This window comes from Lygodium microphyllum, chromosome 24, assembly GCF_053477565.2.
Source record: "Lygodium microphyllum isolate KBCC chromosome 24, Lygodium_microphyllum_v1.1.10, whole genome shotgun sequence".
Lineage (NCBI taxonomy): Eukaryota > Viridiplantae > Streptophyta > Polypodiopsida > Schizaeales > Lygodiaceae > Lygodium > Lygodium microphyllum.
In genome coordinates this window covers 106,372,808-106,398,085 of record NC_141158.1, presented here as the reverse complement: position 1 = coordinate 106,398,085, position 25,278 = coordinate 106,372,808, and positions in this window count along the sequence as shown.

The window sequence follows — 25,278 nt, the reverse complement described above, 5'->3', positions numbered from 1 at the left end:
CTCTGCACAAGCTCCTAAGAAAAGAAGCTGATTTCCTTTGGACTGATGACTGTGAAGAAGCCTTTAATACCCTAAAACAGTGCCTTATCCAAGCACCTATTTTACAGTCTCCTGATTGGACGAAGGAGTTCCATGTGCACACTGATGCATTAGTTGAAGGGCTAGGTGCTATCCTATGTCAAAAGGGCCCCTCTAAATTAGATCAATCGATATATTATGCAAGCCAAAAGGTCACTGATAGGGAACGGAACTATACAGTGACAGAGCTTGAGTGCTTGGCAATGGTGCTTGCACTGGAGAAGTTTCAACATTATCTATTGTCAACGCATTTCAAGTTCTATGTGGATCATGAAGCCTTGTCCTTCCTGATGAACAAAGCAGATGTTAAAGGACGACTGATGAGATGGTTACTCTTATTCCAGGAGTTCGACTTCGAAGTAGTCACTAAGTCTGGCCGTTCCCATGTCCTAGCTGATCATCTAACACGGATCCCTCAAACAGAAGAAGAGGAACAGGATGATCCAGACCTTCCTGATGCTTCTTTGTTTCTAGTTGAAACAGTTACTCCCTGGTATGCATACATAGCCAATCTCCTAGCAACTCAACAGTATCCTCCTAGCATCTCAAGCCGTGAGAACAAGAAGCTTCTATTAGAATCAGCCCCCTACACCTTGCTAGGCAGTGCCCTGTACAAGAAAGGCAAAGATGAAGTGTTGTGAAGATGTGTTGCAGGGGATGAAATCGGCATAGTATTGAAAGGATGCAATGACGAACCATGTGGTGGACACTTTGCAGGAGAAGCGACATCCAGGAAGGCTCTGTTAGCAGGATACTGGTGGTGGCAGACCCTCCACAAGGATGCATATGATTACTGTAAAATATGTGATGCTTGTCAGGGAATGGGAAAACCCACCAAAACAAGTGCCATGCCATTGCAACCCATTCTTCCCCTCAAGCCATTCGAGAAGTGGGGGATTGATTTTGTGGGTCCCATTGATCCACCTACCAGACGAAAGCAGAACATATACATCTTAGTATGTACGGATTATATCACAAAGTGGTGTGAAGCTAAAGCCCTGAAGTGGGACAATGGTAATAGTATAGCCCTATTCATGTACGAGAAAATTATCACCCGTTTTGGCAGTCCCCTCGAGATGGTAAGTGACAGAGGTACTCATTTCCTTAATAAAATTATGGAGGAGCTGACGAAACTGTATAAGATCCGCCATCGCAAGTCCACTCCCTATTACCCCAGAGCCAACGGCCAAGTTGAAGTCACCAATTGCATTCTTTGCTTGATTCTGACAAGAACGATTGCCGCACATCATCACGACTAGGACGATCTACTTATAGAGATCCTCTGGGCGTACAGAACCTCCCATAAGGTAGCTACATAACAGACCCCTTTCCAGCTAGTGTATGGTATAGAAGCCATCTTTCCTATTGAGCTGGAATTGCCCTCTTTGCGAGTGGGATTTAAAGAACGCTTGGGAGATAATGAGTCACTACAACGCCGTCTCCTGCACTTGGAATGCTTGGATGAGATACGACGGAGGGCCCTACTGTGCATAGAAACCACTCAAGCGCGATACAAGGCCTATCATGACAATTTCATCAAGCACAAGGAGTTCAAAGAATGTGATCTTTTTCTAGCCTATGATTTGAGATTTGGCAAGTTTCCTGGCAAGCTCCAACAACGGTGGATGGGTCCGTACAAGGTACTGGCCGTCAATCCTAACGGCTCTATTTAGATGCAGACTGTTGATGCCTCTGATGATCCTTTCCTCATCAATGGCTATCGCCTGAAGAAGTACTTCCCTTCCTGGGGATCTTGACAATCACAGTCGACCTATCCCTTTCCTTTTGGGCATCACACTGTCCTTTTGTCGTGCTTCTGATAGCCATTATGATTCTCCTCATGAGGCGGTCTCATTCTACTACCCCCTCATAGAAACATCTCAACCCGACATTGTTCTCTTCTCATCTGATCCAACAACGGTGGCGAGGTTGGTCTTGATATATGGTATTTCTACCATTCTCTTTTTCACAAAAAAAAAGAAAAGAAAAGAAAAAAAACAAACAAAGAAAAAGAAAAAAAAAACAACAAAACTGTTATGGGAGAAAAGGAAGAAATTCCCTGTCATAGCAGGCCTCGTTCCAAGAAAAGGTGGAAACACCCTTGGGCGGGAAGCTGACTGTGGAAAAGGTGGTAACACCCCGCAGTCCAAGATAGCTGACTCACCAGCAGAATCTCTTCAGCAAGTGTTTTGAAGCCACCTCCCTTGGTGCGCTGTCTCTGTAATATCAGTTCGTCTGCCCTTCTTAACAGACGACCTTTCTTACAAATCATTGAAGTACGAGACTTGTTGGCTGCCTCCCTGGGTACGCCTCATCTTCAAGATCCTCATGACAACAATACCCGACATGATCTTCATCATCAACCCCTTGAGTGATGTGAGCTTTCATCCTAACAGGATGGGGACGTGAGTATGGGCTGCCCTCTGTATCTATCCGAGAGTGAGACAGAGGGTGAGGGGATTGACCAGTTTTTCCCTTTAAATCAAATGAGAGGTGAGATGTGTGCATGCACGGGATGAGCCTCTCAATGCACAAAGCACGATCTGTTCCTGTGCATTGCACTACAAGGCTCCTTGGCCTTCCTTCTTGCACTGTATGCCGGCACCGGATGGGATGCAAAGTTGCACCATCAATTGCGCACAAGGCATACAATCTCTGCACAAGTGATCGTGAGGATTACATCAATGGGGTTCATGAAAGGGCTGCCCTTTGTATCTTTCAACGGAGTGTGAGACAAAGGGTGGGCTGAGTGTGACTGGTGTTTCTTCAATCAATTACCGAGAGGTGAGGATTGAGAGACGTTACGACCTTTGGAGTCAGGTACGTTCCCGTTTCCCTATGCACCCACGGGCTGGGTTTCTACGATCAGGATAGGGCACATCACTCTGTTCTATACACTGCACTACAAGACTCCCTGGCCTTTCTCCTTGCACCTATGCCAGATGGGGTTGGACGCACTGATGCACCATCAATTGTGCACCCTGGCATACTCCCTCTGCACCATCCCCTTGTCGATTCCTAAGCCGGGTGTGAGCTTGGGGTTTTCATCAATATTTTCTTTGAGTGATGTTAGTAATGGGGCGAGTGACTGCTCTTTCATTCCATTTGAGTGATCGTGAGTTGAGTACAATATCCCTTGCCATCGACGAATTTCATGTGATTCCTTCAACCAGCTACCTCCCTAGGTGCTGCTGCATGGTCCCTGCCATGAAGGATGAAGGAGGGGTGCTGTGGAGACACCTTGTTACCTCCTCCAGCTGACACAACGACACCAGACGCAACCTCGATAGTCGACATTCCTCCTCGGCAATATGGGCCAAGTTTCTCTAACCCTACACCTTCTGTTTCTCAGTACTGGTCATGTCTTAAGTGTGGGGACGTTGTGGTTGGTCTGATGTGATGTACCATGTCCTTGATGTTTGGGTTACCCTTCCTGCTAAGGTTTTAAGTGTGGGGACGCGTCCCTACACGTGTATGTTGCATACCCCCATGCATATACCCTGCTCTGATCATGCATCTATGCCATAATTTTATTTTACCTTGATGGGGTCCCTTCCCCACCCTTTCGTTCTATTTCACCCTATCCTCGGGGTTGTTCCTTGACCGTTTGCCATTATTCTTTATTTTGTGATTTTTCCATGTGAATGTACCCTACGTTCACCAGAATCCTGATTCAACCTTACAGCCCTCTTCATCCTTTGAAGTGCCTATTTTTCCTTTTTATCGACCCCTGTTCCGATAGATGGTTCTCAAGTTATTAATTTTTGAAGCAATTCCCATAAATGGGACGGTTTCCCATGTGAACGCATCTTTATTGCTTCAGAACCCAGATCTGATATGTCAGGCCTGTCCTACCCCTTCTCCTTGACAATTTTCCTTTTTACTCCGTGTCCTTTCGAGGTACGGTTCATCTGTTATTAATTTTTACGGGTTTTGGGACCTTTTTTGTGCTTATTTTTCACATTTTTCCATGTGAACCTGCCCTATTTTCACCGGAATTCCAGTTTGATTTGACAGCTGTGTCCTATGAGCCTTTTTCCACTTTTTCCTTTTTCCTCCCCCCTCTTCCAACTGTCAGATTTTTAGTTAATAATTTTTCCGAGTGTTTTCGGATGCATTTTTCGTGTTTTTTCCACGTAAACCCATCCTAATTTCCCCCAAACTGAGCTTTGATGCGCCAACCTATGATTTTTTTAAAAAACATTTTTTCTTTTTACTGTCCTCTATTCCGGTGCCCAGTTTTTCTCGTATTAATTTTCGAGTCCATTTTTAGGCCCATTTTTGGGGTTTTTCCCATGTGAACACATCCTATCTCGATCGAAACTGTATTTTGTCATGATAGGGTTATCGGACACATTGTTTTGCCCACTTTTCCTTCTTTTTGCACTTCATTCTGATGTGCGGATTTTTTGATATTAATTTTTTCGAGTGTTTTCGGGTTTGTTTTGTGTGTTTTTCCCATGTGAACACCCTAATTTTGCCCTGGAACCCAGTTGCATGTTTCCAACATTTTTCCCTCGTCTCCCACCATATTTTTCCTTTTTACAGATTTTTGATTCGACAAACAGTTTGGATTTTGTTAATTTTTCCTACTTTTTCCCGTTAACCGTGTTTCTCGCCTCGTGCGTGAATGCGCCTGTTTTTGGTTTTACACACCTCAGGATGCCCTCGTGGCGTCCGTGGCTAGCGCATCACCGTCCCTGCCCGTTTGACCCTGTCACTGCAAAAAAATTTTATCCCTGCCCGCGCATGCGCGCGCCGAGGGTGTATTTCTTACCCTCTATTTTTCATTTTTTTTTCTAGTTTCCCTTAAAAAAAAAACAAAAACAAAAACAAAAACAAACAGAAACAGAAATCTGTTTAAAAAACAAAAAGGAAAAAAAAAAGAAGAACCACAAAAAGAGAAAAAGAAGAAGCAATAAATAAATAAATAAATAAATAAATATATCACGAACATGAAATAAAACATTTTTTTAAAACAAAAAAAAACATACCTACCTGTTCCCGTTCGTGGCGCTTCTCCCCTCCTGCTCTTCTTCTCCTTCCTCCTTGCTCCTTCTTCCCCTTCCCCTTCTCTTCTTCCTCCCCCTCTCTCCTTCTTCCTCCTCCTCCTCCTCTTTCTCCCTCGGCCGCTGCCCTTGAAGACGCCGCCTGTCTGCTGCCTACCGTGCCCTTGAAGACGTCGCCCATCTGCTGCCTGCCGTGCCCTTGAAGACACTGCGTCTGACTCCTGCAGCGCTCGCCTGCAACGCCCCGGCCGCCTGTATCCTCGTCCCAACACCACATCCTCCTCCTCCTCCCCATCCTCCACTTCCTCCACCTCCCTCCTCCCTCCTCCTCACTGCACTTTTTTAAAATGAACCCTTCATTAAAACAATTCCCCCTCACTGCACTTTTTTTTCCCTTTTTTAATAAACACGCTTCGTGGGATGGGCATGCGAAGTCCTCTTAGTTGAAATTGATGGTCAAGGTTATGGTCAGGTCCTGATGTATATTTTGATGGTATTATGATTTATCTATATGTTACGATTACGGGAACGGTGTGAAGTTCTTTCTTTCTTGCTTGATACGGGGATTTGGGTGCCTGTTTGTTGCATCACATGAAGTTTTCAGTCGCGTATGTGTAGAGGTCATGCCGAATTTTTTCTAGGATGTGGCTTGTCTGGGGTGGTAAATGGGTTAGTTACGTCTATGTATGTGTGTCCTTCTGTTGATTGATTTCTTTTTGATAGCCCTTTGGTTGTTTTTCAGGCATTCTTTGCAATTGTCTATGTTGTGGTGTGTGTGTTTTACATCTGAATGGCGCCTCACGCTCCTCCTCCTATCCAGTATGTCCCGCTGGTCAGTAGGGATTACTCTTCCCTACTGGCTTTTGAGCCTATAGCGAAAGCAGGACTCATGACTTTCGTGGGTGCTTCATTTCCCTTGATTCCAAAAGATCCATCCATGTGTGTTGAGTTCCTTGCCTCATACAACAAGAAGTCGGGACTGGTCCATGGTGCTTCCATGACATTGACACCCCAAGGGTTAGGGAAGGCTTTGTCTCTTCCCTACAAAGGAGAGCCCTTTGTTACAGCTAGACAATTATTCTCCAACGATGAGATTTTCAAGCTGTTACAGAAGCAGACCAAGGAAATTCTGGATGTTAAGAAAGTGATCAACACTTCAGGAGTCTCTTTTTCCATGATCACTGATCTTGTGTGGAAGTTGGTCTACCAGTTTCTCCAAGACAGGTTTATGCCTGCCAAAACACCATCCCATTACTTGTCCAAAAAGCTATTTACAGCTTCCATGATGGTGTTAAAAGGAGTGGCTATTGATTGGAGCACTTACCTGCTTACAAAGATGGATCAACATTTCGTCAAAGTAACCAGGGGAAATGTCACAAACGTCGCATATGGATCCTACATGTATGCTTTCTTAACGTACTCACGCCTAAAGAAGGGTGTGCTACCACCTCCTCCATCTGATCCAATACCTCCTCCACCACCTTCAAAAGAGTCAGAACCTATTGATATAGAGGATCTTGATTCTCCTCCTCCACTGGTCATTCAGCGAAAGTGCTTGAAGCGTGTGGCAGATAAAGCTCCTTCAGTTCTTCCTTCAGTCACAATTCCTGCTACATCTGGCAGTGACCTCCCTGCTTATCTCACATGTAATAACTTGTTTAGAGCACATAGAGAGGGTTCCTTGGACATATTAGTCCCTTCACTAAATAGTTTAGTGTTGAGAGATGCCATTCCATTTCTCTGTAAAGACATTCAGAGTTCGATTGAACTTTCAGTGACAGCCTGTGTTCAACAATTGTATGCTTCCTTTTATGAAGAACTGATGCAGTCCAAAGACCAGTTGCATAAGGCAACATCAGAGTTAGCCTCTGCTAAAGACACACTTGCAGATCAGTTTAAGAAGATGGAGCAACAAACCCAAATGATTGAGGCTCAAAGAGAAGAAATATCTTCTTTGAAGATTCAGTTAACAGAAACTCAGTCAGAGGTCACTAGAGTATCAGAGGAGAAGGAGAGGATGTCCAAAGAAGCGCAAGAGTTTCAAACTCTTTTAGATGCAAAACTCTCAGCCTTACAGACTGCTCATGACAGAGTGGAATCACAAGCTTCCCAAATCAAGCAGTTGCTAGACCAACTGACGCAGTCACGATCTGTTCCTCCAAGTCCTAATGTTCCTCTGATCCCTTCTATCTCTAAGCAGGACTTGGCAGTTCTCCAGAGACAAGCCACATTGTATCCTTTATTCCAAGATAAAGTGGAAAGATTGTAGTCCAGGATGGATCTGCTATGGTCTACATTTGAGCATTTCCAGGAATATGTTTCTCCGGACCATTCTTTCTTTGTCCACTATCAATTGCAAAAGTTGGCCTTTTACATGAAGCTTTCAACGATGGATCTTCCTCTCCCAGAGGATGGTTGGAGTGGGGCTTGGTCTCCTGAGTTACTGATAGAAGTGGTCCGTATGGTGTTTGAAGATTCTGGTGCACAGATCGGATGCTGTATGCTCGCGTAGTGAATGCCGGAAGGTCCCCAAGAACAAAAGAACTCTACTTTTTGCACACAACTCAAGGTAAAAAGCATGAACGACATGAACAAGAGACCAATTGGGTACAATCTCCCCCCATGCCTTGTGTGAGCACTCCATAAAGCATGTATTTTATGTATTAATCATCTTCAAGCTCAAATAATAGCCCAAATTACAAAATAGCAAGCTTTTAGCTTTTGAGTTTGCTTTAGCACAAAATAGGAATAAAGCTAATGGGCCGTGCCCAAAGAGTCTGGCATGCCCAATACAATGTCCAAGTACAAATAACATAATCGTGCGCCCATGCGCATACAAAATAATAAATAAATATCCAACGCCTCAAAAAATAGGCGCGATAAAATATAGGCGCCATGCCTAAGGTATGCGCCCATCAAAATGATAAATCGAATACTCGCTATCCTCCAATGCTTTCCTCTGCCACTGCTCTATCTCTATACATCAACTGAAGCATTCACAATCATTAGTAAAATAATACAATTAAACCGACAAAAGTGAATACCTAGCAGTCTTCAGCTACATAAATAAATCAACTGGTTAGAAATCAATCCTAACCTTAATTTATTACGAGTGCGCACTCTAAACTCATAAACGTTTATTAATTTAATATGCATTTTGCGGAATCACCCGCTATGGAATCACCCATGTACACACTAAATTAATGAAATGCCTGAAAAGGATAGGCATCCCCATCAACTTCTCGTACAAAGAATCCACTTTGTGTATGAGCCCCGGTCAACAAAGTTTACGGAATCCACCGTAAAACCTCACGGAATCCACCGTGGCACGGAATCCACCGTGAAATATGCCTCCTGGCATCATACCCCCAGGGTGGGATAGCAATTGACCTCAATTGCTATTAGCTCAATGTGGAGCTAACAGAGTGGGGAAAGCATTTAAGTCTCTAGCGTGCATCCATTGTGCTTCTTCTACAGGATGGTTCTTAAATTTGACTAGATATCTAGAATATCTTCGGCCAGTTCTAGTGGTCATAAAATCAGTATCTATGATAGCTTCAGGTTCAAGTATTTCAGTCTCTTCCTCTAACAAAGGTGGGTTTTCATAAACAGGGTGTACAGGTAATTGGCCTCTAAGGGGTCTTAATAAACTAATATGAAATGTGTTGTGAATTTTCCAGTGAGGTGGTAATTCTAACTTGAATGCATTGTCATTAATTTTATGAATGATCCTAAATGGTCCATAGAATCTAGGTGCTAATTTAACAACTAGGTGTCTATCTACACTTTGTAATCTACGTTTTTCTATTCTCAACCAAACATAGTCATCAACTTTAAAATTCATTGCTTGTCTTTTCTTATTGGCTTGTTTGGTATATGATTGCTGGGCTTTGGCAATCATGTCTTTAACCTCATCAAAAATAGTATTGTGCATACTAGCAATATCATCAGCACTTTGAATTCTATTTGACAAAGATGCAACAGGTGTAGACAATCTATAACCATAAATCACTTCAAACGGTGCTTTCTTTGTAGATGTGTGTGGTGTATTGTTATATGCAAACTGTAATAAATGCAAATGTGTATCCCATGTCTGTGGTTTAGAAATAGTGTAAGCACGTAAAAGATCTAGTATAGTACTATTAGTGGCTTCTGTTTGTCCATTAGTTTCAGGACGAAATGCAGATGAGAAATCAATTTTTGTGCCTAGGTTAGCAAACAAAGTAATCCAAAAGTTGTTACAAAATCTAGAATCACGATCAGAAATAATAACTTTTGGTAATCCATGGTTAGTAAAAACAGTTTTCAAAAACAATTGTGCTGCCTGTGATGCTATTAAAGTTTTCTTACATGGAATGAAATATGCTTGTTTACTAAACCTATCTACTACTGTCCAAATCATATCATGGTTAGATGTAGCATTAGGTAAACCAGTAATAAAATCCATAGAAATTTGTTCCCATGATCTCGATGGAATAGATAAAGGCATAAGTAATCCATACTGTTTACCATGATGTCTCAACTCTTTGACAAATCAAACATTCAGAAACAAGGTTAGATACATCAGTATCCATATGCGGCCAATAAAAATCTTCAGTTAATGTACGTAAAGTAGATATGATACCTCTATGACCTTGATATGGAGGACAATGAATCTCATTCAAAACAAAAGATCTGAATGGAACTGTAACACATAATCTCTTTTCATAAAACATAAATCCATCATTATAAGATAGTGAATCAGTAGGAATCAAGTTATTTTGAACTAATTTATTCCAATCAGCATGAAAAGTAATGTCCTGATGATAAGTATCTTTCATAGCAATCAAAGAATCAAATGATATAACAGAAATATTATGAATGGCAGGTCATTCTACTTAATGCATCAGCCACTACATTTTCTTTACCGGGTTGATATTGGATAATCGGATGAAAACTCTGAATAAAGGCTGCCCATTTGATATGTCGGTCAAATATTTGAGGTTGGCTAAGTAAATGTCTAATACTTTGTTGATCGGTCTTAATCATAAATTCAGAGCCCATTAAGTAGTGTTTCCACTGTCCTAAGGCTTGTACCACAGCTAATAATTCTTTGTCATATGTGGAATATTTCAATTCGGAGGGTTTCAGCTTACAACTAGAATAGGCTATGGGATGATTGTCTTGCATAAGTATGGCTCCTATTCCTGATCCACTAGCATCAGTCACTACTAAAAGGAATGGTCTATTAAAGTCAGGAAACTGTAATACAGGAGCATGGGTCAATGCATGTTTCAATAAGTCAAAGGATTTCTGTTGATTATCGGACCAATGATAAACAATACCTTTCTTCAAAAGTTTGGTCAAAGGTAAAGCAAGTAATGAAAAATTACTCTCAAACTTCCTATAGAAACTAGCAAGACCTAGGAATGATCGTAATTCATGCACATTTTTAGGTACAAGCCAATTCAATATTGCTTCTATTTTCTTAGGGTCAACCTTAATTCCATCAGATGATACAATATGACCTAAATACTCAATTTCTGTTTTAAAGAATTCGCTCTTTTCCGGATTTGCATACATTTGATTATCTTTTAATAACTGGAAAACCAATGACAAATGCTCATAATGTTCTTTCTCATTTTGACTAAACACCAAAATATCATCAAAGAAGACAATAACACAATACTGATATTTCAAAAATATATGATTCATCATTCTACTAAATGTAGCAGGTGCATTAGTCAATCCGAAAGGCATCACTAAAAATTCATAATGGCCAAATTGTGTCCTAAATGCAGTCTTGAATATGTCAGACTTATCTAGTCTCACCTGATGATAACCAGATTTAAGGTCTATTTTACTAAATATGGAAGAACCTTGCAGTTTATCCATAAGGTCATCGACTCTAGGAATTGGATACCTATTCTTTACTGTGATCTTATTTAAAGCTCGATAGTCAATGCACATACGATAGGTATTATTTTTCTTCTTTACTAACAGAACAGGTGCACCAAATGGAGAACTACTAGGTCTAATCAATCCTCTATTTAGTAATTCCTCAACTTGACTTTGAATTTCTTTTTGCTCTATCTGGTTATGCCTATATGGTGCTTTACAAGGTGGTTGGGTACGAGGAATCAAATCTATTTTATGGTCTTCTGGACGTGAAGGAGGTAAACCAGGTGGCAGATCTTCCGCAAAACAGTCTTTAAAGTGTGCAAGAAATTCTTTATGCCTAGGGTGCATATGATTTTCTTTAACTTGCAGTTCATTCACCCAAATGAGATAAGATTTACTACTTTTGCGTAATGCACGTTTAGCTTGAGTATGCGAAAGCAGTGGAAAAGCATTAGATGCATGCATACCATACAATGTAATATGTTTTCCTTGAAATTTAATATTAATTGAATGTGTGGGATAATCTATATCAGGGTTATGTTGATGACGCCAAGGCATACCTAAAATAATGTCACTGGACTATAATGGGACAACTAGAAAATTTCTTCTTCAGTGTATTCACCAATTTGAATTTCTAAGTCATGCACTTCCTGTGTACCATTATACCTAGTGCCTAAGAATGCTGCTTTAATGCGATAATGCGTAGGTACAGTCTGTAACTTCAATTCTTTTACTAGCTTTGCAGAAATAAAATCATGAGTACTACCATCATCATGCAAAATAATCTTTTCCTTTCCATGCACTAAACATTTCATTGTCAATAAAGAATGTGAAGTTGGCATACCTAGTAGAGTATCCGAAGGAGTAGTAATGTCGTCTTCATCTTCCGTGAAATCAGGCATTTCTTCATGTTCGTTATCTTCCATTGCTCCAAGGTAGTTGATATGGACAGGTGGCTTCTTCGAATGGCAATTTGCTGCTAGATGTCCAGGCTGGTGGCATTTATAACATACTATAGGTTTGGCTTTGGTTACATTGTTTGCAATGGCAGAAAGACTAGGGACATGAGGATTTGGCTGTGGAATAGGCTTTGGGTTTTGATTATTTTATTATATTATTATGCTTACAAAGTATGGACTATTATATTATATTATATTATTAATGTATAATGTATTGTTTATGTATAGTAGACTAATTAAAAATACAGATACAGATACAAATATTGATAATTGATATTATATTATAGTTAATAATAAATATAGATATTGATAATAATAAATATTGATAATAATAATAATTGTATAGTTAATAGTTTGTTATTATTATATTATTATATTGTATTGTATAGTTATAGTTATTATTATTATATATATTATTATATAGTTGTATATGTTATATTACTTTATATTATTATTATTATATTCTTATTGTATTATTATTATATTATATAGCTAAATAGTTTAATTAGTTGTTAATAGTAAGAATTTTCAGGACTGGGTTTTACAATCCAATAATGGTCTTGTGGCTACATAATTGCTAAGAGAATTTGAAAGTCCATTAACAACCATACATCACTCTAAATCCATCAAAAATCAATCATTCAGACCTAAAAAACAACAAAAATCAGTCAAAAATTCAGTCTTTTTCCACTCTCAACACGTGGCCAAGCGACAACAAGGCAAAAGGAGGGCTAGTGTGCAACCGAAGGGGCTGGCGGCAAGGAGAAGGGGTGACGGGAGGAAAGGTGGGGGTAGCGGAAAGGAAGGGAAGGGGGAGGAAATTGTGAGGGGAGGAAAGGGCGGTGGGGGTGGGGGTGGAGGAAATGGTGGTAGAGGAGAGGGAGGAGGAGGAGATGGAGGTAGAGACAAGGAGAGAGAAAGGAGAAGGAGAGAGAAGAAGACGAAGAAGAAGAAGAGGGAGGAAGGAACCAATGGGGAGGGGGGGTTTAATATCTTGTTTTTTTTGTTTTTAAAAGAAAATAAAAAAACCCCCTTTCCCCTCGTCACACGCACAAGCACAGGGTGGGGTAAAAAAATTTACGGTACTAAGAACAAACAAAAAGGTGGAGCATGAGCTGCTCAACACTGCAAGACGTTGGACCCAACGGTGTGCATTTTGAGGTAAAAACCAGGTGGTCACATGGGCATGTAGAGGTAATGAGACGAAAACTTCACGAGAAAATTAATTCGAAAAGATCCAGGCCTTGGATTGACATGCGAAGAAAAGAAAAAGTAGGAAGGGCAACATGATGAACAATACAAAGATGTCTAGAATGAAAAATAGGTATTCACTTAGAAAAATTTAAAAAAAGTCACCTAAAAATGAGATTGAAAATTAATAATAGAAAATCCGTTTGTGAAAATAGAATTAAAAAAAAAGAAAGAGTGTCCCTTTTGACAAGACTGACATGGCTATCAAATCAAATCATTGGTTTGGGGAGAAACAAGGGCGTTCACATGAAAAATGGCAAAAACGCTCACGAAAAGCGAAACATAAATTAATTCGAGAAAATCTATCAGTCAAAACAAAGTGCAACAAAAAGGAAAAGTGGCAAAGTCGTGGTTGTTTGATAAGGTTTTTAGGTCAAAATGCAGTTTTGGTTGCAAGAGGGTCCATTCGCATGGAAAAATATAAAAAATGGGTATGAAAACACAATAAAAAATTAATAACACAAAATTTGTGTGTTAGAACGACGGAGAGAAAAAATAAAAAATGTCTCATGGGATGTGTGGCTCAAGGCTATCCAATCAATATACCATTCTAATAAGAAGAGAGCATGTTTGCATAAGAAAATAGCAAAAATCACGTAAGAAAATACTTGCAAACATGCAAAAATGAATAATGGCCAATCTGTGTGTCAAAATGATGAGCTATAAAAAGGAAAAAATGTTAGAGAAAAGGGAAAAACCAGGACTATCATGTCAAATTGTAGTTTTGGTATGAGAAAGCTACATTTACATGAAAACATGTCTGATTTTGCAGAAAATTCATCAAAAAGTAATAAGTGAGTGACCATTGCTCGGAGTAGAGGGAAAGATGAAGGGACAAACAAGAGGGTAAGGTCAGATTTCAATTTTGGTGAGCATAAGGTGTGTTCACATGAAAGAACAACAAAATGAGAAAAGAGGCTAAAGGGGCAAGGAAAGACCCTAACAACAGGGTAGAATAGGATGGTTAGGTGGGGAAGGGATCCCAACAAGTCATAGAGAAGACATAACATCGTTTAAAGATCATATAGTAGTGTCTTTATGAGTATGTGCAAATGAGACACATAGGGATGCGTCCCCACACTTAAAACCTTAATGGATGGGTTTGTCTAATTAGCAAGGTCTAGCATTGGACCATGAACCAAACCCTTGTGTCCCCACACTTAAGACATGACATATATATAGAAATGCAAGAGGTAGGATTAGAAACACTTGGGCTGGTCAAGGTGGATGATCGTCAACGTGCTTGGGGGTTGGAGTTGTCTGACCGTAGGGGATACCACAGCTCACCAACAAGACATGCATCTAGCATGGCAAGGACCATGCAACAACACCCAAGGAGGTAGTGTTGTTGATAAAGATCCTCAAATTATTGATAATGAAGAATACAACACTCAGCTCAACAACCACTCATGCTGGGATGATAAATCAGTCTCTCATCCCACCGACTCATGTCACTTGAAGAAGAAGGAAAGAAAATCCATATCTCACACTCAGTTGAGAAATGAGCAAGAGGAATGGTGTAAAGGGAGTATGCCGGTGTGCACAATTGATGGTGCATCAGTGCATCGCAATCCATCTGGCATAGGTATAAGAAGGCAGGCCAGGGAGCCTTGTAGTGCAGTGCACAAAGTAGAGTGACATGTCTTGTGGTAATGGCAAAGGCCAGCCTTGTGTGTGTATAGAAAAATGGAAATTTACCCTTGCTAGTATCATAACATCCCTCAATTCTCACCTCTCAGAGTTAATTGAATGAAAAATCTATCACACTCGACCCCCTGTCTCACGCTCTATTGATAGACATATGAGGGAAATCCATACTCACATCCCCATCCGGTTAGGATAAAAGCACACATCACTTGGGGTTTGTTGATGAAGAGCGGCTTTGTTTTGTGGATATAATGTCAAATAGTGTTTGCTAATGAAGAGGCATACCTAGGGAGGTAGCCAACAGATCAGAAACTTAGATGGCATGTAGAAGAGGCTTTTTGCTGTTTCCATTAGATGCACTAATGGAAGCATAGGACATAGTGCACCAAGGGAGGTGGCTTTGGAACTGCATCCTAGGGATTTCCACTGAGGAGTCAACTGCCTTGGACTATGCAGTGTTCCCACCTTTTCCAGAGCCAGCTTTCCATCTAAGGGTGTTTGCCACCTTTGCTTGGAACGAGGCTTGTTATGATAGGGAATTTCTTTGTTTTCTCCCATAATAGTTTTTATTATTCTTGTATTTTTATTTTTATTTTCTCTACTCTCGAGGGCGTTTCTATATTTTCTCAAAGAGCAAGTTGGTATGATAGGGACCAAAGTCCTTTTCTCTCATGACCTTTTTTTCTTTCTTCAAGTAAATGGCAGAACACCATAGATCAGAGCTAACCTCACTACATTGGTTGGATTGAATGTAAGGGTAATCGAACAAAGGCAAGAGGTGGAGGCAAGGGGCTAAAAGAATGAGGCCACATTGTCAGAATGAGAATGATGGATATGAGCAATAACATGAGAAGTAGTAAGGAGTGATGCCCAAAAGGGAGAGGGACAGTCGGTTGTGATTGTCAAGATCCCCAGGGAGGTTAATAATTCTTCAGGTAGTAACCATTAATCAAGAAGGAACCGTCCGAGACATCTACAACTTGCACTTGAACAACGTGATAGTGCACAAAGAAAGAATAATCTGGCGGGATGTATTCCATAAAGTGCTAAAAACAAGACCACAAAAGGTTCATTCTAGATTGAAGCCTTTCCACCTTAGCTTGGAATAAGGGACACAAGGCTGCATTACATTAGAGAGCAGCTAAGTCCGGAGTTGATAAAGAAGCCAACTATTCTTTTAACTCCTCAATCTTGGTATTTTGATGCTCAACTATACAATTTGTTGATTGTAACTCCATTGTTTGGGTAGTAATTAAAGGTTTAAGCTTTTGGGTTTCCTTAAAAAGACAATCATTATCCTCATTGGTAGTAGCTACCTGAGCCTTTGCTTCAATCGATTGAGCTTGCAAAAAGGATATTTTTACTTTTTGGATTTTTAACAATCTAGTTTGTGACTCCATTGTTTGAAAAGAAAAGAAAGAGTTTCCTTAGTAGAGGCAAGCTCAGTATTAGACTTATGTAACTCCTCTTTAGATTGCTACATCTCCTCATGGAAAGAAGAGTACAGCTACTAAACATAGGCTATAACTGATATTTCTATGGAACTTTGAATGTCCTACACAGGAAAGGAATGGTGTCTCTCTACTACCAGGCGATGTAGAGAAGGAATTGGTATGTCCAAACTACCATGTTTGTGTGCCCTGAATAAATTGGTAGATGTAAGGCATGCAGAAAGGGCATTGCTTGATGTAGTAGGAATTGACACTCGATAAACTGAAGTAGGAACTATTTCAGCTACACACTTTAAGTGCTTCCTATGAATGACCAGAGGAGGAGGGGAGTCATGATCTTCATTGATAGGTTCAGAATCTTCAATAGAAAGAGGAAGAACCACTAGAGGATTTTCAAAAGGTGGTGGAATTTCCTTTGCAGGGGTAGAGTATATCGGAAAAACATACAAGTAAAAACCATAAGTGACATTAGTCACATTACCCCTAGTGGCCCCCCTGATAAAGTGTTGATCCATTTTGGCAAGGAGATAAGAACTCCAAGCAATGGTCATGCACTTGCGCACCTTCTAGAAGCTGTGGATAATTCATTGGACATATAATTAGATGGAGTTTTGGCAATCTTGAAGGAACAGACACAATTGTTTCCAAAAGGGATGAGAGATCATGGAAAGACAAACATCGAATGTAGTGATGACCCATTTAGCATCCAATATGTCCTTGGTCTATCTCTACAAGAGCTTCATAATGTCGCATTGGAAAAGAGTTTGCAAGATGTTGGAAAGGTCTCCCCACGATAGGGAAGAGACAAAGCCTTCCCCAATCCTCAAGGGGTCATCAAGATAGTGGTACCATGAATAGAGCCCAATTGTTTGTTATAAGAGGTTAATAATTCATCACACAAGGTAGGATCATCATGAATTAGTGGCAATGAAAGAGCCACAAAATGGGATAGGCCGGCCTTAGAAATAAGGTCTGATTCATACAATTAATAATAATTCCGAGACTGACCAAAGGAACATAATGGATTGGGGGAGGAGTTCGAGGTGACATTCAAATAAAAAAAATACACACACTACTTAGACAAACACAAAGGAGGCCCTTAAAACAGTAGAGCAAAAAACAAATAAGATCTTGTTAGAGTATTAGCTCATACACAACACAAAAACACCACCCCAAGCAAACCACATCCTAGAAAAAAATCAGCATGACCTACCCACATATGGACTAATCGATTCATGCGATGCAAATATACAAGCACCTTGATCTTTGTATCAAGTAAGAAAATCAAAAGAAATATACATACCGTAGCCTAGTCTACATCAGTGTGACCATCAAAACAAAGGAAATACCACAAACTTCACCATACTGACACAACTGAACCAAGGCCGGTGAACCAAGGCCGGATTGCATCTAACAAGAAGAACTGAATGAGAGACTGCATCACCTTCATTCCCATGGAGCATGTTCATTGATTAGATGAGAGATGTGAGTCACATTCATCAAGACTAGACTGCATTTGACAATAGGAACTGAGTAAGAGATTGCATCACATTCATTCCCACGGAGCGCGTTCATTGATCAGATGAGAGATGTGTAGTGTAAATGGATTTAGATTTAATAGTAGGTGAAATTTACCAATTATTATAAATGGGTGAATTTTCTATTAGGTGATCAACCTTAAAAAGAAAACTGTGGTCCATGTTATCCATTAAGGAAAATTATTACGTATTTATGGTGCATTAAACTAACCCTGAACTTCAAATTCGACTTTGAATGTCTCTAAATCTATATTCATTTTTAAAATGTATGTGCAACACTTTCTGGCCAACACTGTACAAGAGTGATGGTTGGTTTATTTTATTATAAATTAAAAATGTGCATGTTTAGAGCATAGAGTGCATGCAAATGTAATGTAAACCACGAGTTAATTTTATTTTACTTAAAATGATGCGTTGAGCACAAATTCATGTGAAAATGGTGATTTGCTAGTTCACTTTGACAATTAAATGTGGTTTGTGGTGCACCAAAAAGAAAATAAAATTTTGATACCTGTAGGGTGTGTGAATGCATCCCTAATTTAAATGAATACACAAAAATCAACTGATGGATAGAAAATTATAGCCACAAAGTAATCCAAAATACAATCCCACCAAGCTAAAAATTTATAGGATGAGAAAAAGATACTAAAATACTATATGTAATTTTTTTTCTATATTTTTGGATTTTAAGAGATTTTTTCTATTTTTATTTGATTTTATTAGTTATTAAATTTTATTTATTTTGCAACCAATAATAAAAATGTTGAAAATGGATTATGTAATTTTTTTTGGAAATTTGTTTCTAATTTTTAGAGAATTTTTTTTTAATTTTGGGGATTTTAAATTATTTTTTAAGTTTTATTAGGTTTTTCAAAATTTTCAAATTTTTATTTATAATTTTTAGCTCATATTTGTGAGAAAAAATATGAGTGATTTTTTTGGAGAAGGTTTACTATTTTTGGAAAATTTTTAGATTTTATTTGCATTTTTATAGTTTATTTGGATTTTTAAATATTTTTGGTTTTTTAAAAGCAAATTAAAATTGTGAGAAGGCATGTACCCAGATTCGCTACATTGCATGTGAACAATAGTAGCTCCACGGCACAATTGAGGTCGCATGCCATCCTCACGCATAAACGACAACATAGATGTCACAACCACGTTGTCAGAGGGGTTTTAGTTGAAAGGTTGTATCCGTCGAGGATCAGAGAGATAGAAGGAAGTAGAGAATAGGAGATAGAAGAGAAGAAAAAGAATAGACAAGAGGTACACGAGTTAAAGACAAAGCACAATGAATCAAAGCATTACGTATTGACAGAACTTGAGAAGATAAACAAATTCCTTGTCTGGCTCTACTCAGAAGCAATCTCCAAGCATTAATCCCTTGAAGCTTCCTTGTGGACCAAAAACGTGAATCAAAATAATAGCTTCTTCTCTACTCCTCAAACTGATAATCTGATGGTTCTGTTGGCTTCGAAAGGAGGGTAAAACCCCAAGCCACCCAGGACACATGGTTAGAATTCTTCCAAATCACTCCTTCTTCTTCTCCCAATTCGGAGTGCTGTTTGCTGCCTATAAACTGCGATCGCGCCTCGTACAATTTCACTAATCCTTCTTTTTGCATGAAATCTCCAAAATTGGTCGAAAAAGAAACTTGCTTTTTTTATGCCACCCTATTCTAGAAGTTTCCTACAACTTTTTAGGATATTTACAAGAAATAATATCCAAAATATCAAAAAAATGATAAACTTGTCCAAAGATCTAGTATTTTTGAACCATCCATACTATGGACATTGACACTAATGACTAATATGGCATTGACTCTCTCAATCAATAAGAAAGCCGGATGACGATGCACTCTAGAGTTTTTCACACTATGTCCACGTAGCAGCACGACATCCACCCCCTTTGAATATGCACATCCTCTGGTATGTGCCAAAGTCCTAGTTGTCACCAGATTCTGAGTCCTCATCCTCTACAACCATATCCTTTGCTTCTTCATCTTCCATATCTTCATGGCTAGCCCCTGTATCATAGCCACTATTTTCTTCCAATTTTGGTAACTCATAAGCAATAGATTCCTGCCTCTTGAATAATTTAATTCTTTTCCCTACTACTGAAAGTTTTATGATTGTCCCATCCAGCTCATTTAATGCATAAGTAGCATTATTGTTAAAGATGAGCGGGATCTAGGACATGGCAGTGAGTTATGGTGGATGGAAGGAGAAGTGTGGACTCATGATGGAGAAGACAAAGACACTGTTTGTTACACAAGTGAATTAGGTTCCAAGATTGAGACTTGGACTCATAAACACAATCTTGTGTATGTGGACAATGACATTGACACTTCACTGAAAAGAAAAGAGTACTATCATTGCATTAAGAAAAGGAAGCAAGTACAATGCTTTATAGGAAAGTAGGAAACTGCAGTAGGCACCACTTTGCATGTGGGATAGGTAAGCCTACATGTCCTTGGCCCTGAAGCTCCATACAAAGAGGCTGTTTAGTAAGTGTGATTGCTGAATCTCAACACCCCTCCTCAATCACAACTAGAAAGGCACAAAGTGTGTAGAGGCTGTAATGAGAACCACCTGCAAAGTGTGGGCACACCACAAACATGGTAGACACCAGAGGCTGTCGCAGAAAAGGCTAAGTGTGGGCACCAAAACATGATGGACATCCAGAGGCTGTAACAGGGGCCTCACAAAGTGTACAGGGACTGTAATGCCAAGTTACATAAGGAGTTTACAAAGCTTATGGCAGGAAGCATTAGGGCAAGGAAATACAAGGCTTTTAAAATAGTCTATCAGAGTTATGAGAGTAGAAGGACTGATGAGTCTTGTCCTTCCGATCCTGGTGGTCTTCATCTTCATCTTCTTCTTCATCTTTTGGTCCATGGTCTTCTTCTTCTTTCACAGCTGCAAGATAGGCCTTTTGGGACCTCTTCCTAGCATGACAGAACTTCTCAATATGTCCGGTCCTTTTGCAGAAGTCACAGAAGAGCGGTTTCTTTTTACCTTTGTATCTATTGTTTACATATAACATTTGTTCATCCTTTGAGGTGCTAGGCTCTTCTTTGCTTTTAAGTTTCTTTTCTTCCTCTAGCAGAGAGGCTTTAATATCAACAAGTTGAGGATCAGGCATATTGGTTAGAGTGGTTGATACATTATCATAGGCAGGAGGCAAACTTTTTAACAAGACACCAATACAAACATCTTCCTCCATTTTTAGCTTTATTCCTGCAAGTTGAGTAAGCAGGCTTTCCACGTAGTTCAGATGGGATGCCAGGGATGTATGAGGCTTCATATCAAGTCGGAAAAATTCAATTAATAGACCATACTTAGACGACTTTGACTGTGCACCAAATAAGACATCCAATTTATCCCAAGTGTCATGGGACGTGTCACATGCATCCACATGATGGATGTAGCTGTCGTCCAATTCTAGTTTGATGATGGCTTGTGCCTTGTTATCATTCTTCTGCCAAGTAACTGCAAGGTCCGCATCTCGAGGTTTCTTCTCTTTGCCATTTGTGATGGACCAAAGACCCTTCTTCATCAGGATGAGCTTGATGCGGGTTTGCCAAGTGTGAAACCCGACTCATTTGAATCGAGCATTTGGAGAGTCTTTTCCCATGTTGAGGTTGCAAGATCAGCAGCAAATCAACTCCAGAATTCTGAGATTTTATCAGTGGAAGAGCATATTACAATGTGTCAAGAGACACAGGTAATGACAGTGTGAAAACACACTATGTCAGTGTTGATGTTGAGCTTGATTCTTCTTGTTCGGGATCGTTTGGTCGTTCTTCAATCTTCTTCTCAGGTCCTTCCCCTCCTTGATTTGGTGCTGGAACAGTAGATCAGAGTGGAAAAATTTCAATGGAGTAAGATGGAAGAGGAGCTTGAGCTTGATGTTGAATGCTTGGTCTTCCAATATTCAAAAATATCCAAAGATATCCAAGAAATTCCCCTCCTTGATGTGTGGCACTGACTAAATCAGTGAATTTGGATGTCAATAGGGTAATCCAAGTAGTAGGAGTGAGAAAAAGAAGTGGTTTTATGAGCTTGAATTAAAAAGCAATGGAGGACTGTGTTAGGGTTTCAAACCCATCTAATAAAAATGATGACAGCAGCTCGATCCGATAGCCATTTGAGCTGATATTTGGTGAGAGGATAGTTCATGGGTTAGGCTTGGAATGCCCCACGATCAGCATCGACATTGTGTATTCTATATATGGCGCAGATTGTACGACACTGAAATGGTGCAGAACAGGTAGCGATGGCAAAATCATGTAATGTTGGGCTGTAGAAAGGCCAATGTTGGGATTTGTCGTAATGAGGAGGAGCGCTCTAATCTAGGGGAGATATTCATAGAAGAAATCGACTTAAGATATGGCTTGTAGAAGGAGATCAGGAAGCTCCAAGAGCAGTAGGTTCTATCTGGCTATGGCTGACACAAGCTTAACTGAAGATGAAATTGAAAAAATGAAGTCATACACTGACACTGAGTTGGATAGAGGTTGAGAGGAATAAAGAGAGGATGAAGAAGCAATGCCATGCCCGACTGGGATCTGATACCATGTTAAAGATGAGCGGGATCTAGGACATGGCAGTGAGTTATGGTGGATGGAAGGAGAAGTGTGTACTCATAATGGAGAAGACAAAGACACTGTTTGTTACACAAGTGAATTAGGTTCCAAGATTGAGACTTAGACTCATAAACACAATCTTGTGTATGTGGACAATGACATTGACACTTCACTGAAAAGAAAAGAGTACTATCATTGCATTAAGAAAAGGAAGCAAGTACAATGCTTTATAGGAAAGTAGGAAACTGCAGTAGGCACCACTGTGCATATGGGATAGGTAAGCCTGCATGTCCTTGGCCCTGAAGCTCCATACAAAGAGGCTGTTTAGTAAGTGTGATTGCTGAATCTCAACAATTATCAAACACTTGTGTTACCACATAGGGTCCAAACCATCTTTTGGAGACATTATACATGGCAATATACCAGTTCTCTAAATTGCTATCATACACCAGTACCCAATCCCCATCTTGTATGGTTCTTGGCCTCAATCTATGTCTTTTGTCAAAAAACCGTTTCTTGTTCTGTATCCTTGTTGCCCTCAACTTTGCAACTGCTACCTCTATGTCTTCTAACTTTCTTTCCAACTGTCTACTAATATGTAAGGCCGACAACTCCTCTCGATTCAACTCCTCTTCCCAAGGGACATTCATCTCTTCTATTGGCATGATAGGTTTTCGACCATTCATCAATTCAACAGGCATATATCCTATAGCAACTCTATGAGTTGTTCTGTTAGCCCACAAAGCATAAGGGAGCAATCGTGGCAGTCTTTTACCTTTTCTCCATATGCTTTTGCCAATGCCTTCACAATAGGTGGATGGCCTCTTTCACTTTTTCCATGTCCTTTAGGGTTATAAAGCTGAAGTTAAAGACTCTGCAAAGAAATCACGGGCTTCATCTACATCTAGTTCACCCCTATCTATTATAATTTTCCCCCCATAGCCATACCAACAAAAGAGTACACACTGCATTTGTTATCTAAGTACGTAGAGCTCTCCCTTCCACTTGATTAGTCAAGTCTTTATGGGCAAGTACAAGATATCTCATTTGCCAAAGACCTATAGTAGGCATTGTTACTAAATCCACCACCCACTTAAAATGAAGAGACAAGGGATATGTGGGCTGCAATCCATCTCGATGTCTCACATATGAATACATTTGACATGTCATACATGTTTCCAGAAAGTGAGCAACATCCTTATACATGCCCTGCCCAATATCTTTCTTTGATCTTTGCAAAGATACCCCAAATACCTCTATGGCTAGCCTATAATCTTTCATGAAATTCTTGCATAACATTTACTTGTGAAGCTCTGCCACCCAGAACTTGTTGCAATGGCATACCTTATTTCTTCTTAGCACGTTTCCATAAGTATCTGTCCTTTAAGAAAAATCCATAGGCTTTCCTCTTGATCTTCTTAACCTCCTCATCTGACCACTCATCTCTCTTTGTTAATGTACTAAGGTATTGACCAATTCTCAGCCACTCTCATGCATATTTGTCTTCCAAAAACACTTCTACACAAGATACATAACATCTAAAGTGTCTTCTCTTTGCTGTCCAAGCTTTTGTTAGTGTTGTACCAACTCTTTGCATTGCTAAATTCACTCTTACAACATCATTTTTAACTACAAGAAAGTCATCTTCTTCCTCCTCATCCATCATCCCATCTTCATTCTCATAGCGTGCCCGAGATAACATGTTTGCCACTGGGTTATCTCTTCCTGCAATATGCTGAAATTCAAGGTTCAAAGATTTAATGTATGCAATCCACCACAGCATAGTAATGTTCGGGGTAGCGCAACTAGTAATCATACCCAATACTGGCAAACAATCACTCTCAATCACTACACGAGCACCCATAAAATACTCATTATCACATTTGAGGGCTATCACAATTCCCCATAATTCTCTTTTTACCTGTGGATACCTTCTCTATCATTCGGTCACTACTTTAGTACCAAAACGAATTGCATATTTTTTCCCTTCCTCATCATCTTGCCCAATTGCCCATCCAATCCCGATTGGGCTTGTATCAACAGTAATAATGATAGTCTTTCCATGTGAATAATCAGCCTTTCTCAATGTAGGAGCAGATTTCAAGAGCTGTTTCAATTTCTTCATTGATTTTTGATGCTTCCTTTCCCAATGAAATCTCCGACCTTTCCTTAAGAGCTGATATAGAGCATCAACTACATGTGCAAAGTGAGGGATCCATATCAAATAGAACACACATGCACCCAAGAATCTATGCACCTCAGATACATTCATGCATACATCTTGCATTCTATCAATCCCACCTATTTTTACTAGTGATGGTCTTTGCCCATAGGGCCTACACATATGCACAACAATCAAAACCTCTTCAACTCCAAAGATTGACTTTTGTCTAGAAGGAGTTAAATGCACCTCTTCTAGATGCATCAAAATCCTTTCACAATCAACAATATGGTATGCAACAAACTGTTTGCACCATGAGTATCCATCTCTTCACTTTTTCATCTGCTACACACCCTTTGATTGGAACATCATCCAATAAGGGCACTGTAAATTGTGGTATAAAATCCCCAAGTACCCTATTCATAGCATTTTTCATGTGTGCCATTGAGTTTGTTGCACCTTGCGGAAGAGTACACATCTATACTAACCCCAAGGGATTCTTCATGGATGTGATATCCTTGCTCTCAACTGCAAGCTGAAACTGATTATACCCCAAGTAAAGATCACCCAAAGAATTGATCGCTCTACCTACAAAAGCCTCTACAAATTCATCAACCACAGGACCTGCACCCACATTTCTTATGGTCACTTTATTGACAAGCTGCTTGCCTTGAATAAATCTCAAAGCCCCATTCTTTTTGGGTACAGTAAACCAA